The sequence below is a fragment of the Pinus tabuliformis genome, chromosome 4_2, assembly GCF_031772625.1.
Source record: "Pinus tabuliformis cultivar Carrire ecotype Pingquan chromosome 4_2, CPIR1, whole genome shotgun sequence".
In the NCBI taxonomy this organism is placed as follows: Eukaryota; Viridiplantae; Streptophyta; class Pinopsida; order Pinales; family Pinaceae; genus Pinus; species Pinus tabuliformis.
In genome coordinates this window covers 828,584,385-828,594,835 of record NC_142304.1, presented here as the reverse complement: position 1 = coordinate 828,594,835, position 10,451 = coordinate 828,584,385, and the positions used below count along the sequence as shown (strand labels likewise).

Genomic DNA, 10,451 nt, shown 5'->3' with positions numbered 1-10,451 from the left:
ATTGCAAGTAAAGAAGAACCACCTGAAGTAGGAGAATCCTTGTTATTGAAAAGGGTATTGCTTAAAGTAAAAAAAGAGATGGGAGAGACAGCTTAGAGAAATAATCTATTCAAGACTACATGCAAGTCCAAAGGAAAATGTTGTAAAGTGATAATTGACAGTGGAAGCACTGATAACCTTGTTTCTACAGAAATGGTGGACAAGTTAGGATTAGTGAAAACAATACACCCTACTCACAAAAAATTGTGGCTGCAAAAAGGACATCAGCTTATTGTGACGGAACAATGCAAGGTAGAGATCCAGATTTGTACTTATAAGGATGTGATATTATGTGATGTAATGCCGATGGATATATGTCATATATTGCTGGGAATACCTTGGCGGTTTGATCGGAAAGCTATGCATGATGGGAGAAGAAACACTTACACTCTAGAGAAGGATGGAAATAAACACACACTGCTGCCATTGAAGGATGAAGCAAGTATAAAAGCGCTTGGAAACAATGTTATGCTACTAAATGGGAAAGAACTGCTGCAAGAAGTCCAGAAGGATGAAAAGATACATCTTGCTGTAATAGGGAGACCTAAGGTAATTTTGACTTCCACAAACTTAGATGATTTATTTGAAGAAATCAAAACTCTGTTGAATGATTTGCTGATATTATTATGGCTGAGTTGCCAAATGCATTACCATCAATAAGGAATATTAGTCATTACATTGATCTAATACCTGGAGCAAGTTTGCCAAATAAAGAAGCATACAAGTTAACTCCTCAAGAAAATGCAGAAGTAGGGAGACAAGTGCAGGAACTGATGGATAAGGGATTATCAGAGAGAGCATTAGTCCATGTGTTGTACCAACAGTACTCAGTCCAAAGAAAGGTGGTGAATGGCGCATGTGTTACTATCAGGTATAGATTTCCTTTACCATGCATTGATGATTTGATGGATTGTTTAAGTGGGTCAAATTATTTTACTAAGATAGATCTGAAAAGTGGATACCATCAAATAAGGATTAGAGAAGGATGAATGGAAGACTGCATTTAAAACAAACAGTGGGTTGTATGAATGGTTAGTGATGCCTTTTGGACTCACTAATACACCCAACAAATTCTTGAGATTGATGAATGAAGTCTTGAAGAAATACATAGGAAAGTTTGTCATTGTTTACCTTGATGATATTCTAGTTTTCAGTCGAAGCAAAGAGGAACATATTGAGCATCTTAAGTTGGTTCTGAGAACTTTGCAGAAAGAAAAACTGCTAATAAATATGAAGAAATGTAGTTCTATGAAAGAAGAGTTAATCTATTTGGGGTTTGTAGTTTCTAAAGAAGGTCTGAAAATGGATCTTGAGAAAGTCTAATAAATTTGGAACTGGCCAACTCCAAGAAACATATTTAAGGTAAGAAGATTTCATGGTCTTGCAAGTTTTTATGGAAAATTTATCAGAAGTTTTGGTCAGATTTGTGCACCAATTATTGAAACAATAAAAAAAACTAATCAGCCATTCAAGTGGACAAAAGCAGCAGACCGAAATTTTAAGTTGCTGAAGAAGAAAATTACAAAAAAACCAATTTTAGCTTTGCCTGATTTTGAAAAAAAATTCCAAGTTGAAACCGATGCTAGTGGAGTTGCAATTGGAGCAGTTTTAAGTCAGGAATAGAGACCAATAGCATACTTTAGTGAGAAACTAAATGAAGCTAAGAATAAATATTCCTCTTATGACAAATAATTTTATGCTATTGTGAAAGCTTTAAAAAAATGGAGACATTATCTGCTACCAAAGGAGTTTGTATTGTATTCTGACAATCATGCATTACAATTCATAAACAACCAGCCAAAATTGAACGAGAAGCATGCCAAGTGGGTGGAGTTTTTGCAGAGTTTTACTTTTGTGATTAAACATACCAATGGTAAGTTGAACAAAGTGGCTGATGCTTTGAGCACGGTAAATTTTATTGTGCAATAATTAAAATTTGGGGTTGTAGGATTTGAAGAAATGGTTGATATGTATAGAGATGATGCAGAATTCAAAGATATTTATGCAACTATACAAAATCCAACAATTCATAATAGAAGCCAGTGGTTGGATTATCTTATCCAAGGAGGTTTACTATTTAAAAGTAAGAAACTGTGTATTCCCAAATGTTCTATGAGGGAAAACATAATCAAGGAGAAACATAGTGGAGGGTTATTTGGACACTTTGTACAAGACAAAACCTTTGCTCAAGTAAATGATTTTTACTACTGGTCAAAGCTGAAAATTGATTTTAAGAGATTTGTTGAGAAGTGCAGGATCTGTCAGCATGCTAAGGGGAGAAGCCAAAACACAAGATTATATCAGCCATTACCAATACCAAACCGACCATGGGATGCAGTTAGTATGGATTTTGTTTTGGGATTACCTAAAACTCAAAGAGGAAATGATTCCATTTATGTTGTGGTAGATAGATTTTCTAAAATGGCACATTTCATTGCATGCAAAAAGACTAGTGATGCAACACATATTGCTAATCTATTTTTTTCAAAAGTTGTAAGGTTACATGGATTGCCTATAAGTATTGTGTCTGATAGGGATACAAAGTTTGTTGGGCATTTATGGAGAACTCTTTGGAAGAAACTAGGTGCCAACCTTAGTTTTAGTTCAACATATCACCCTCAAATAGATGGGCAGACCAAAGTGGTAAATAGAAGCCTGGGAAACATATTGAGGAGTTTAGTGTATAAAAATCCTAAGTAGTGGGATTTAGCACTTGCTCAGGCTGAGTTTGCTTATAATGATACTCCAAACTGGAGTACTAGGATGAGTCCATTCCAGATTGTTTTTGGGATGAATCCAAGAGGTGTGTATGAGCTTAGAAATTTGGGAAAACAGGAGACAAGAAGTGCAAAAGCTGAAGAGTTTGTAGAGCAGATGTAGAGACTATAAGAAGATGTCAAAGATAGATTGTAGCAAAATAGTGGAAAATATAAATAGAGAGTTGATATGAAGATGAGAGAAAAATAATTCCAAGTGGGTGATCTAGTGATGGTGTACTTGAGGAAAGAAAGGTTTCCTGTTGGGACTTACAACAAATTAAAGATGAAAAAGATAGGGCCATGCAGAATTGTGAGAAAGTTTTCAACCAATGCTTATGAAATTGAATTGCCAGAAGGGGTTGGAATATCCCCTATCTTCAATGTTGCAAATTTGTATCCATACAAAGAGACAGAGTCAGAGCTACAAGATGAACCTGCAGAAGATGAAGTTCAGACTTTAAATTGGGAAGAACAAATGCCAAAGACAGTCAAGAAAGAGGTGGAAGCTGTTGTGAAGAAAAGAGTATCCAAAAGAACCAAAGGACAGGTTTATTTTCAGTATCTAGTCAAATGGAAGGGACAACCAATGGAGGATGCCAGTTGGTTAACAACAACAGAATTACAGAAGTATGGAGTAAATCCTAAAAGTTTGATGAATGATTATTTTCTTCCCCGGGAGTCTGATGCAGGAGCATCTGGACTTAGCCAACAATGTGATTGTATGTTCACATGTTGTGGCTAACATGAAATGAATTTCATTGACCTAAGTGGTCAAATCAATTTTTAGTAGAGAGGGTTGGATCTCTCGAATTTATTTTTTCCTTAAGTTATTTCAATAATTAGAACATTATATTATTTTAGAATAGGTGATTAGTTGTTAGGATAGGTGTGTATCAAAGCTTGAGAATAGGGATTTAATTATTGAACTGATAAAAATAGAGATTGATTTGTAAATGCACTTAGAATAGGATTGATCCATTAAAGAGGAAAAAAATGTAATGATAGAAAAAAAAGGAGAGGAAGCGAGAGGAAAAAAAATAGATAGGGTTTGAGAGTGAAAGAAATAGAGGTCAGACAAATTGATGTAATCGAGCCGAGAGGGCCAAGACTCTGTAATTCCTATTTATTTGAATAATTGATCTAAGTGTGGTGTGTACGTGTTGTTCCTGGTGCAGAAATTCCTTTGTAATCTGTGTATCCGTGTTCTAGACCCTAACCGGGTATTATTCTTCCATTTATGCGTTTTATTGAAAATATCAGTTAAATAGCATTAAGGGTTTTATTTCAAGTCTGTAGACTAAGCGCTAACCCTTTTTCATTATAAAGGAACGTGGGCAGTATTCCAAAACAGTAAATGGTATATCGCGTGGAAAAAAATGGTAAATGGTATTTTTCTAAATCGCGTGATTAACCTAAGGTGGCAACACGTAGCATGGAGAAACCACTTATCTCGCGTGCTCTCGACCTACTATCTATTGTGCTAGTTATCGCACGATATCGCATGATATCCATTGGATTTGGGTAAACGAGATCAACGGTGAAGATTGAAGCACTCAGGGAGTAGAAAAGTCAAAGTGGGATCGACAGAGATTGGTCAGGTAAGTGGGACCTTCAGTGCGAAATCCACATGTATAATCTGATTAACGTGTGATTCATTAGTTTTACAAAAAAAACTATTTTGGATTCGGTAGTCCACATCAAAAATGAGGAAAAATAAGAACAAAAACATGAACAAAATTAGTAGCCATTAACAGAAAAAATTTAGATTTTAAGCTTCTGTGGAAGTTTTTTGTAGTGTCATGATCCGGATTATCCATAGTTTCTTGTTCATTCTGCCGACGTTTCAAACCCCAAAGGGGGTCCATCATCAGGACAAATCAGATAGAATATGAATGAAAGTTTATTGAGAGAAGAGAGCCTTGCGACTTGGATATAAATAAACCAAGAACCCTAATTTTATAAAGAAACCGACACATGATTTCTTATCTTTATTAATTATTATTTTATTTTTATTAATTATTATTTTATTTTATTTTAATTATTACCATTGTTTTAGCCCTAAACAAATAAGTTTAATTTATTTATTTTGTACTTCTTTTATTAATTATTTTAGTTTTAATTGATTAATTCTTTTTATTTTTATTTAATTAATTAATTTAAATTTAAATTTTTATTTGATTAATTAGTTTAGTATTAATTATTTTAACCTTACTTTTAATTAATCAATTTTCCAATTAATCAATCAATCAATTAATTAATTAATTAATTAATTAACTAACTAACTAATTAATTAATTAATTAATTTATCTAATTTATTAATAAATTAGTTAATTTTCCAATTAATCAATTTTCCAATTAGATAAATTAATTAATAAATTAGTTAATTAATTAATTAATTTATTAATTGGAAAATTGATTAATTAAAAGTAAGGTTAAAATAATTAAGATTAAACTAATTAATCAAATAAAAATAAAAATTTAAATTAATTAATTAAATAAAAATAAAAAGAATTAATCAATTAAAACTAAAATAATTAATAAAAGAAGTACAAAATAAATAAATAAAACTTATTTGTTTAGGGTTAAAACAATGGTAATAATTAAAATAAAATAAAATAATAATTAATAAAAATAAAATAATAATTAATAAAGATAAGAAATCATGTGTCGGTTTCTTTATAAAATTAGGGTTCTTGGTTTATTTATATCCAGGTCGCAAGGCTCTCTTCTCTCAATAAACTTTCATTCATATTCTATCTGATTTGTCCTGATGATGGACCCCCTTTGGGGTTTGAAACGTCGGCAGAATGAACAAGAAACTGTGGATAATCCGGATCATGACACTACAAAGAGAAATATTGCCAAAAAATTTATCAGTTTGTAGGTCTACCAAACCACATTGACCTTCACAAAGCTATTCTCCCTTACAATATATTTTATTTGCTAAGGAAGGTGAACCTACTTGTTTGTAGGATGCATATGAAGGAGAAAATGTATGAAGTGGAAAAAGGTTACGCAAGAGGAGATAAAATCCCTACATGATAATAAGACATGGGATTTGGTTGAAATACCACAAGGGAAAAATGTATTTAAGAATAAGTGGGTGTACTAAATAAAACATGAAGGAAATAAAACTAAACGAAGGTTCAAAGTGAGACTAGTGGTGAAAGGATTTAGGCAAGAAAAAGGTATTGACTTTAAAGAAAAAATTCCCAGGTGGTTAAATTGTCATCAATACGAGTAGTACTTGGTCTTGTAGCTACTCTAGATTTATAATTAGAGAAACTAGATATCAAGATAGTCTTTGTACATGAATATTTGGAAGAGGATATATTTATGGAACAACTAGAAGGTTTTGTTAAAAAGGGAAGAGTTATACGGTATGAAACAAGGTCCCTGTCAAAGGCATAAAAAAATTCTCTTATATGCTTGATCATGGATTTAAAATATTAAATGTGAATCATCATGCATACAATAAAGGAGATGAAAATGACAATTTCATTATCTTATTATTATATGTTGATGACATGTTGATTGTTGGAAAAGATAATTTGATGATTAATAGATTGAAAGAAGAGCTAAACCATGCCTTTGCAATGAATAATTTAGGAGTATAAAACCAAATTTTGGGGATGCATATTATATGTTTCTGAGAAAGAAAGAAACTATTTCTATCACAGAAGCAATACCTTGGAAATGTATTAGAAAAATTTAATATGGCTAAAGAAAAACTTGTAAGTACACCACTTGTATCTCATTTCAAATTAATGACTAATCAGTGCCCCTCTAGCATTGAAGAAAAAGAAGAAATTTCTAAGATTCCATATGCTTTAGTTATAGGAAGCTTAATGTATGCAATGGTATACACTCCCCTTGAAATTACACATTCAATGAGAGTGGTAAGTAGGTTTCCTACAAATCTAGGGAAGGAACATTAGGATGTAGTTAAATGAATTTAAGATGGATTAAAGGCTCAATTGATTATTGTTTCTTCTTTTGAGGTACTAATACTTTATTGGAAGGATTTAAAGATGTTTATATGGTAGGTGAAATGGATTCTACAAGATACACATAGGTTACATCTATACATTTGTAGGAGTTGTAGTTTCATGGGTATCAAGATTACAAAAGGTGGTGGCTTTTTCTATTATAAAGGTTGAGTATATTGCAACTACTAAAGGATGCAAGGAAATTATTTGGATGAGGAGGTTCTTAGAAGAACTGGGCTTGTACCAAGAAAAGTATGTACTAAATTGTAATAGCTAAAGTGCAATCCATATTGCCAACAACCCTACCTTTCACTACAAGACAAAGCACATTGATGTTAGATATCATTGGATTTTCCAAGTGATGGATGATGGGCTACTACAATTAGAGAAGATACAAACAGAAGTAAATCGTGAGTAAATCCAACTGACATGTTAACAAAGATTTTCCCAAGGGATAAGCAAGAGATTTGTAGAACCATAGTTGGTGTCATATAAAGGTGATGAAATATTTTTGGGACTAAATCAGTAAGAACAATATTCACATAAGCTTATATTCTTCCTCAAGTGGGATATTATTATGTGTGATTCCAAATATATAAAATTCTTATATTATGTAATGGAGAATTTTCCTCAAATGTAAAGAAGGATTCTCCTCAAATGTAATAGAGAATTCTTCTACAAATAAGATTCAATTCATCCATCATATGTGAATTCATTGATAGTTTGGCTCACATGCTAAAGCTTATATAATTTATGCTAGTAATAAAACATTAGAAACCTCTGCATCCCCCCTCTATATATGCAAAAGTTTCCCTTTTATCAATAATCACCCTCGTAATTCCCGCTTGAATAATTTATCTCAACCTTACATACTCGTTAACAAAAACATCCCATTGTTAAGCACTAAGTCTATTACATGTTGTTAGATTTTTAGTTTAGTTTTTATATATGAAATGGCATAGGAATTGATAATAATACAACAAGAATTGTTGCTAAGAAACAAGTCCCTGCCAAACAGGGAGTGTATCTCACCTTTGCATGATTCCTACTAGAGAAAGCGTATGTAGAAATATAGTGATTAAATTCCAATAGATCAAGAAATTTAATCTAAATGAAGAGACACAATTCTCCTCTAATGCTCTACAGAACTTAGAGTCATAATTTAGAACAACATGTGCAAACATGCATCATCAAATACATAGGTATACGAATGTTTCTAGGGGAAAGAAACTGCTAACAACCCCTTAAGACCATTTGCATTAATCAAGTGAATTTAGAAATAATTACTATTGTGATATCCCACTCTGAGGAAAAATTGCAAAAGTAAACTTGTTCTTACTCTACTTGGACTTGCACTCGCCTTGACTGCACTTGTGTTGCCTACAATCGTATTGCCTGAACTCGCTCTGCTTTCACTCGCGCTACCTGCACTTGATCATATTTCCTTGTGTAATTCCTAAGGAAATATTCCCTTATTTCTCCCCTATTTGTTTGTGCAATTCCCAAGGATTGATCACCTAACCAATACTCTAAACTGTACACTCAATCTAGTATATAATCAATTGTACACTGCCTTGGAATCTCCACCACAACTAAGGAGCTCAAATTTCTTGCATAGCTATTTTGATTTGATTGATCGATTAATTGGATGATCACTAAGTTAGACTATTGTCCCACTTCACAATTGACCTTACACTAGTTCTATCAACAGTTGGAACTAGTTTAATTGAATACAATTGGAAATAAGTAAAATGGATTACTAAAATTAAGCAATCACACTTGCTTAATTGAAATCTAATCCCTCTAACTTGAATTTACTAAGCTAACTGAGTGACAAGAGCCATTTCACCTAAGTTAACTATCTCCAAGTTGTCTGCTAATGTGGAAATTCGAATTTGGCAAAGTCAAATTGAGACTTTCTTGCTATACTTCTCAGTAGTGTATGCTCTGATTTCTTCTGGACAAATGCATAGAAGAGGTCATCCTTACTCCTTATTTGAAGGACTTGCGAGAACTGTGTATTTGTGGTTTAATATGGTTATACCTATGGAGGCTTAATTTCCAAAGTATGAGATTTATATGAGAGAAAGAGAAGGGATGAATTGTGAGAGGGTTTGTGAAATAATATTTTGATTTACAAGTAGAGAAAAAGGTTATACAACCAAGTTTATTACATCTCATCGGTAGGTTTAAATAAGCTAGGTTTGTCTTGGGTACCCACTAGATGTCGTTGAGCACCGCTAAATTTGTGCTGCTAAAAATAGCCAATTTCTCAATACCATACAATTGCATGTTTGTTGGGATGCGTTGAAACTAAAAGGGTGTACACAGAAATTGATCTTAAACGTCATCTGCTAGAAGATCTGGAGTTGTCTAGTGGTCTCAATTTTGTGTTGCAAGGTTAATTTGGTTTATTGCTAATCTTAGTGTGGTTGGATTTGATTGGATCCTTGAATTATAGAATCAGATATGCTTCATATTGGGATTTATCTATCTATCTATCTATCTATATATCTATATATATATATATATATATATATATATATACAAAAACTATTAGAATGGAAGCCATTGTCAAAGTAGGAGGTAAAGGGCCTGCTTGATCAGGAAAGGGTTGTTTTAGTGGAAGAATGGAATGTCAAACCAGTGAAATGTCCCTTTGATGTTTGTGGAGACAACCATGGTAAATTCCATGATCTAATAGAGATCTTTCACATTGGTGGTAAATCTCTTGATGCCAACTATCTGTTAATGGGTGACTATGTTGGTCGTGGATACTACTATGTTGAGATCATGTCCTTGTTGGTTGCTTTGAAAGTGAGCTACAGGGATAGAATTACCATGCTACAAGGAAACCATGAAAGAAGGAAGATTACTCAAGTGTATGGATTTTATGATGAGAGCTTAAGAAAGTATGGGAAGGAAAATGTGTGGAAGTATTTTTCATATATGTATGACTACCTTCCCATGGTAGTAGCAAGCTAGGTCTTCTACTTGTATGGTGGCCTCTCGCCCTCATTGGACACACGATAATATAAGAGCCCTAACTGCATTCAAGAAGTACCACATGAAGGACCTATGTGTGATTTACTTTAGTCAGACACATATGACTGATGTGAGTGAGGTACTTCACCTAAAGGAGCTGGATATAATTTTGGTTAGAACATAACAACCTAATTCAATTAGAAAAATGGTCTGAATTTGGTTGCAAGAGCAGACCCACTCATTATGGAGCATTTCAATTGGTGTCAGGGTAACAATGTTGTTACAATTTCCAGCACATCAAATTATGGTTATAGGTGTGGTAACATGGAAGCTATAATGGAGATTGGTGAGACTATGGAGCAAAACTTTATTCAATTTGAGCCAAAACCAAAGAAAATTGAACCTTATATGACTTGCAAGATGCTTGATTATTTTTTATAATTTTGCTTTACAAGAGTGTAGGGTTTTCATATATTTTGGAATTTTTTAAATGCAAAAAACATATGTTGAGAAACCTAGAGAATTCTTTTGTCGAATTTGAATGTTTCTTTACACAGATTATAGAAAAGCGAAAACATTTGTACCTTTTTTATGAACTTACATAGAAATCAAAGAAAGAATAAAGAAAAATATTTCCTTACATTTGTGTAAGGAAAGTTTGTTATCGAGAGTTTAGAAT

The 10,451-nt window shown here is 32.8% G+C and overlaps 1 pseudogene; it reads left to right on the top strand.

Moving 5' to 3' along the window:
- Positions 1 to 665: 665 nt before the first annotated feature.
- Positions 666 to 10,213, top strand: LOC149172226 (serine/threonine-protein phosphatase PP2A-2 catalytic subunit pseudogene; annotated as a pseudogene).
- The last annotated feature ends 238 nt before the right edge of the window (positions 10,214 to 10,451 follow it).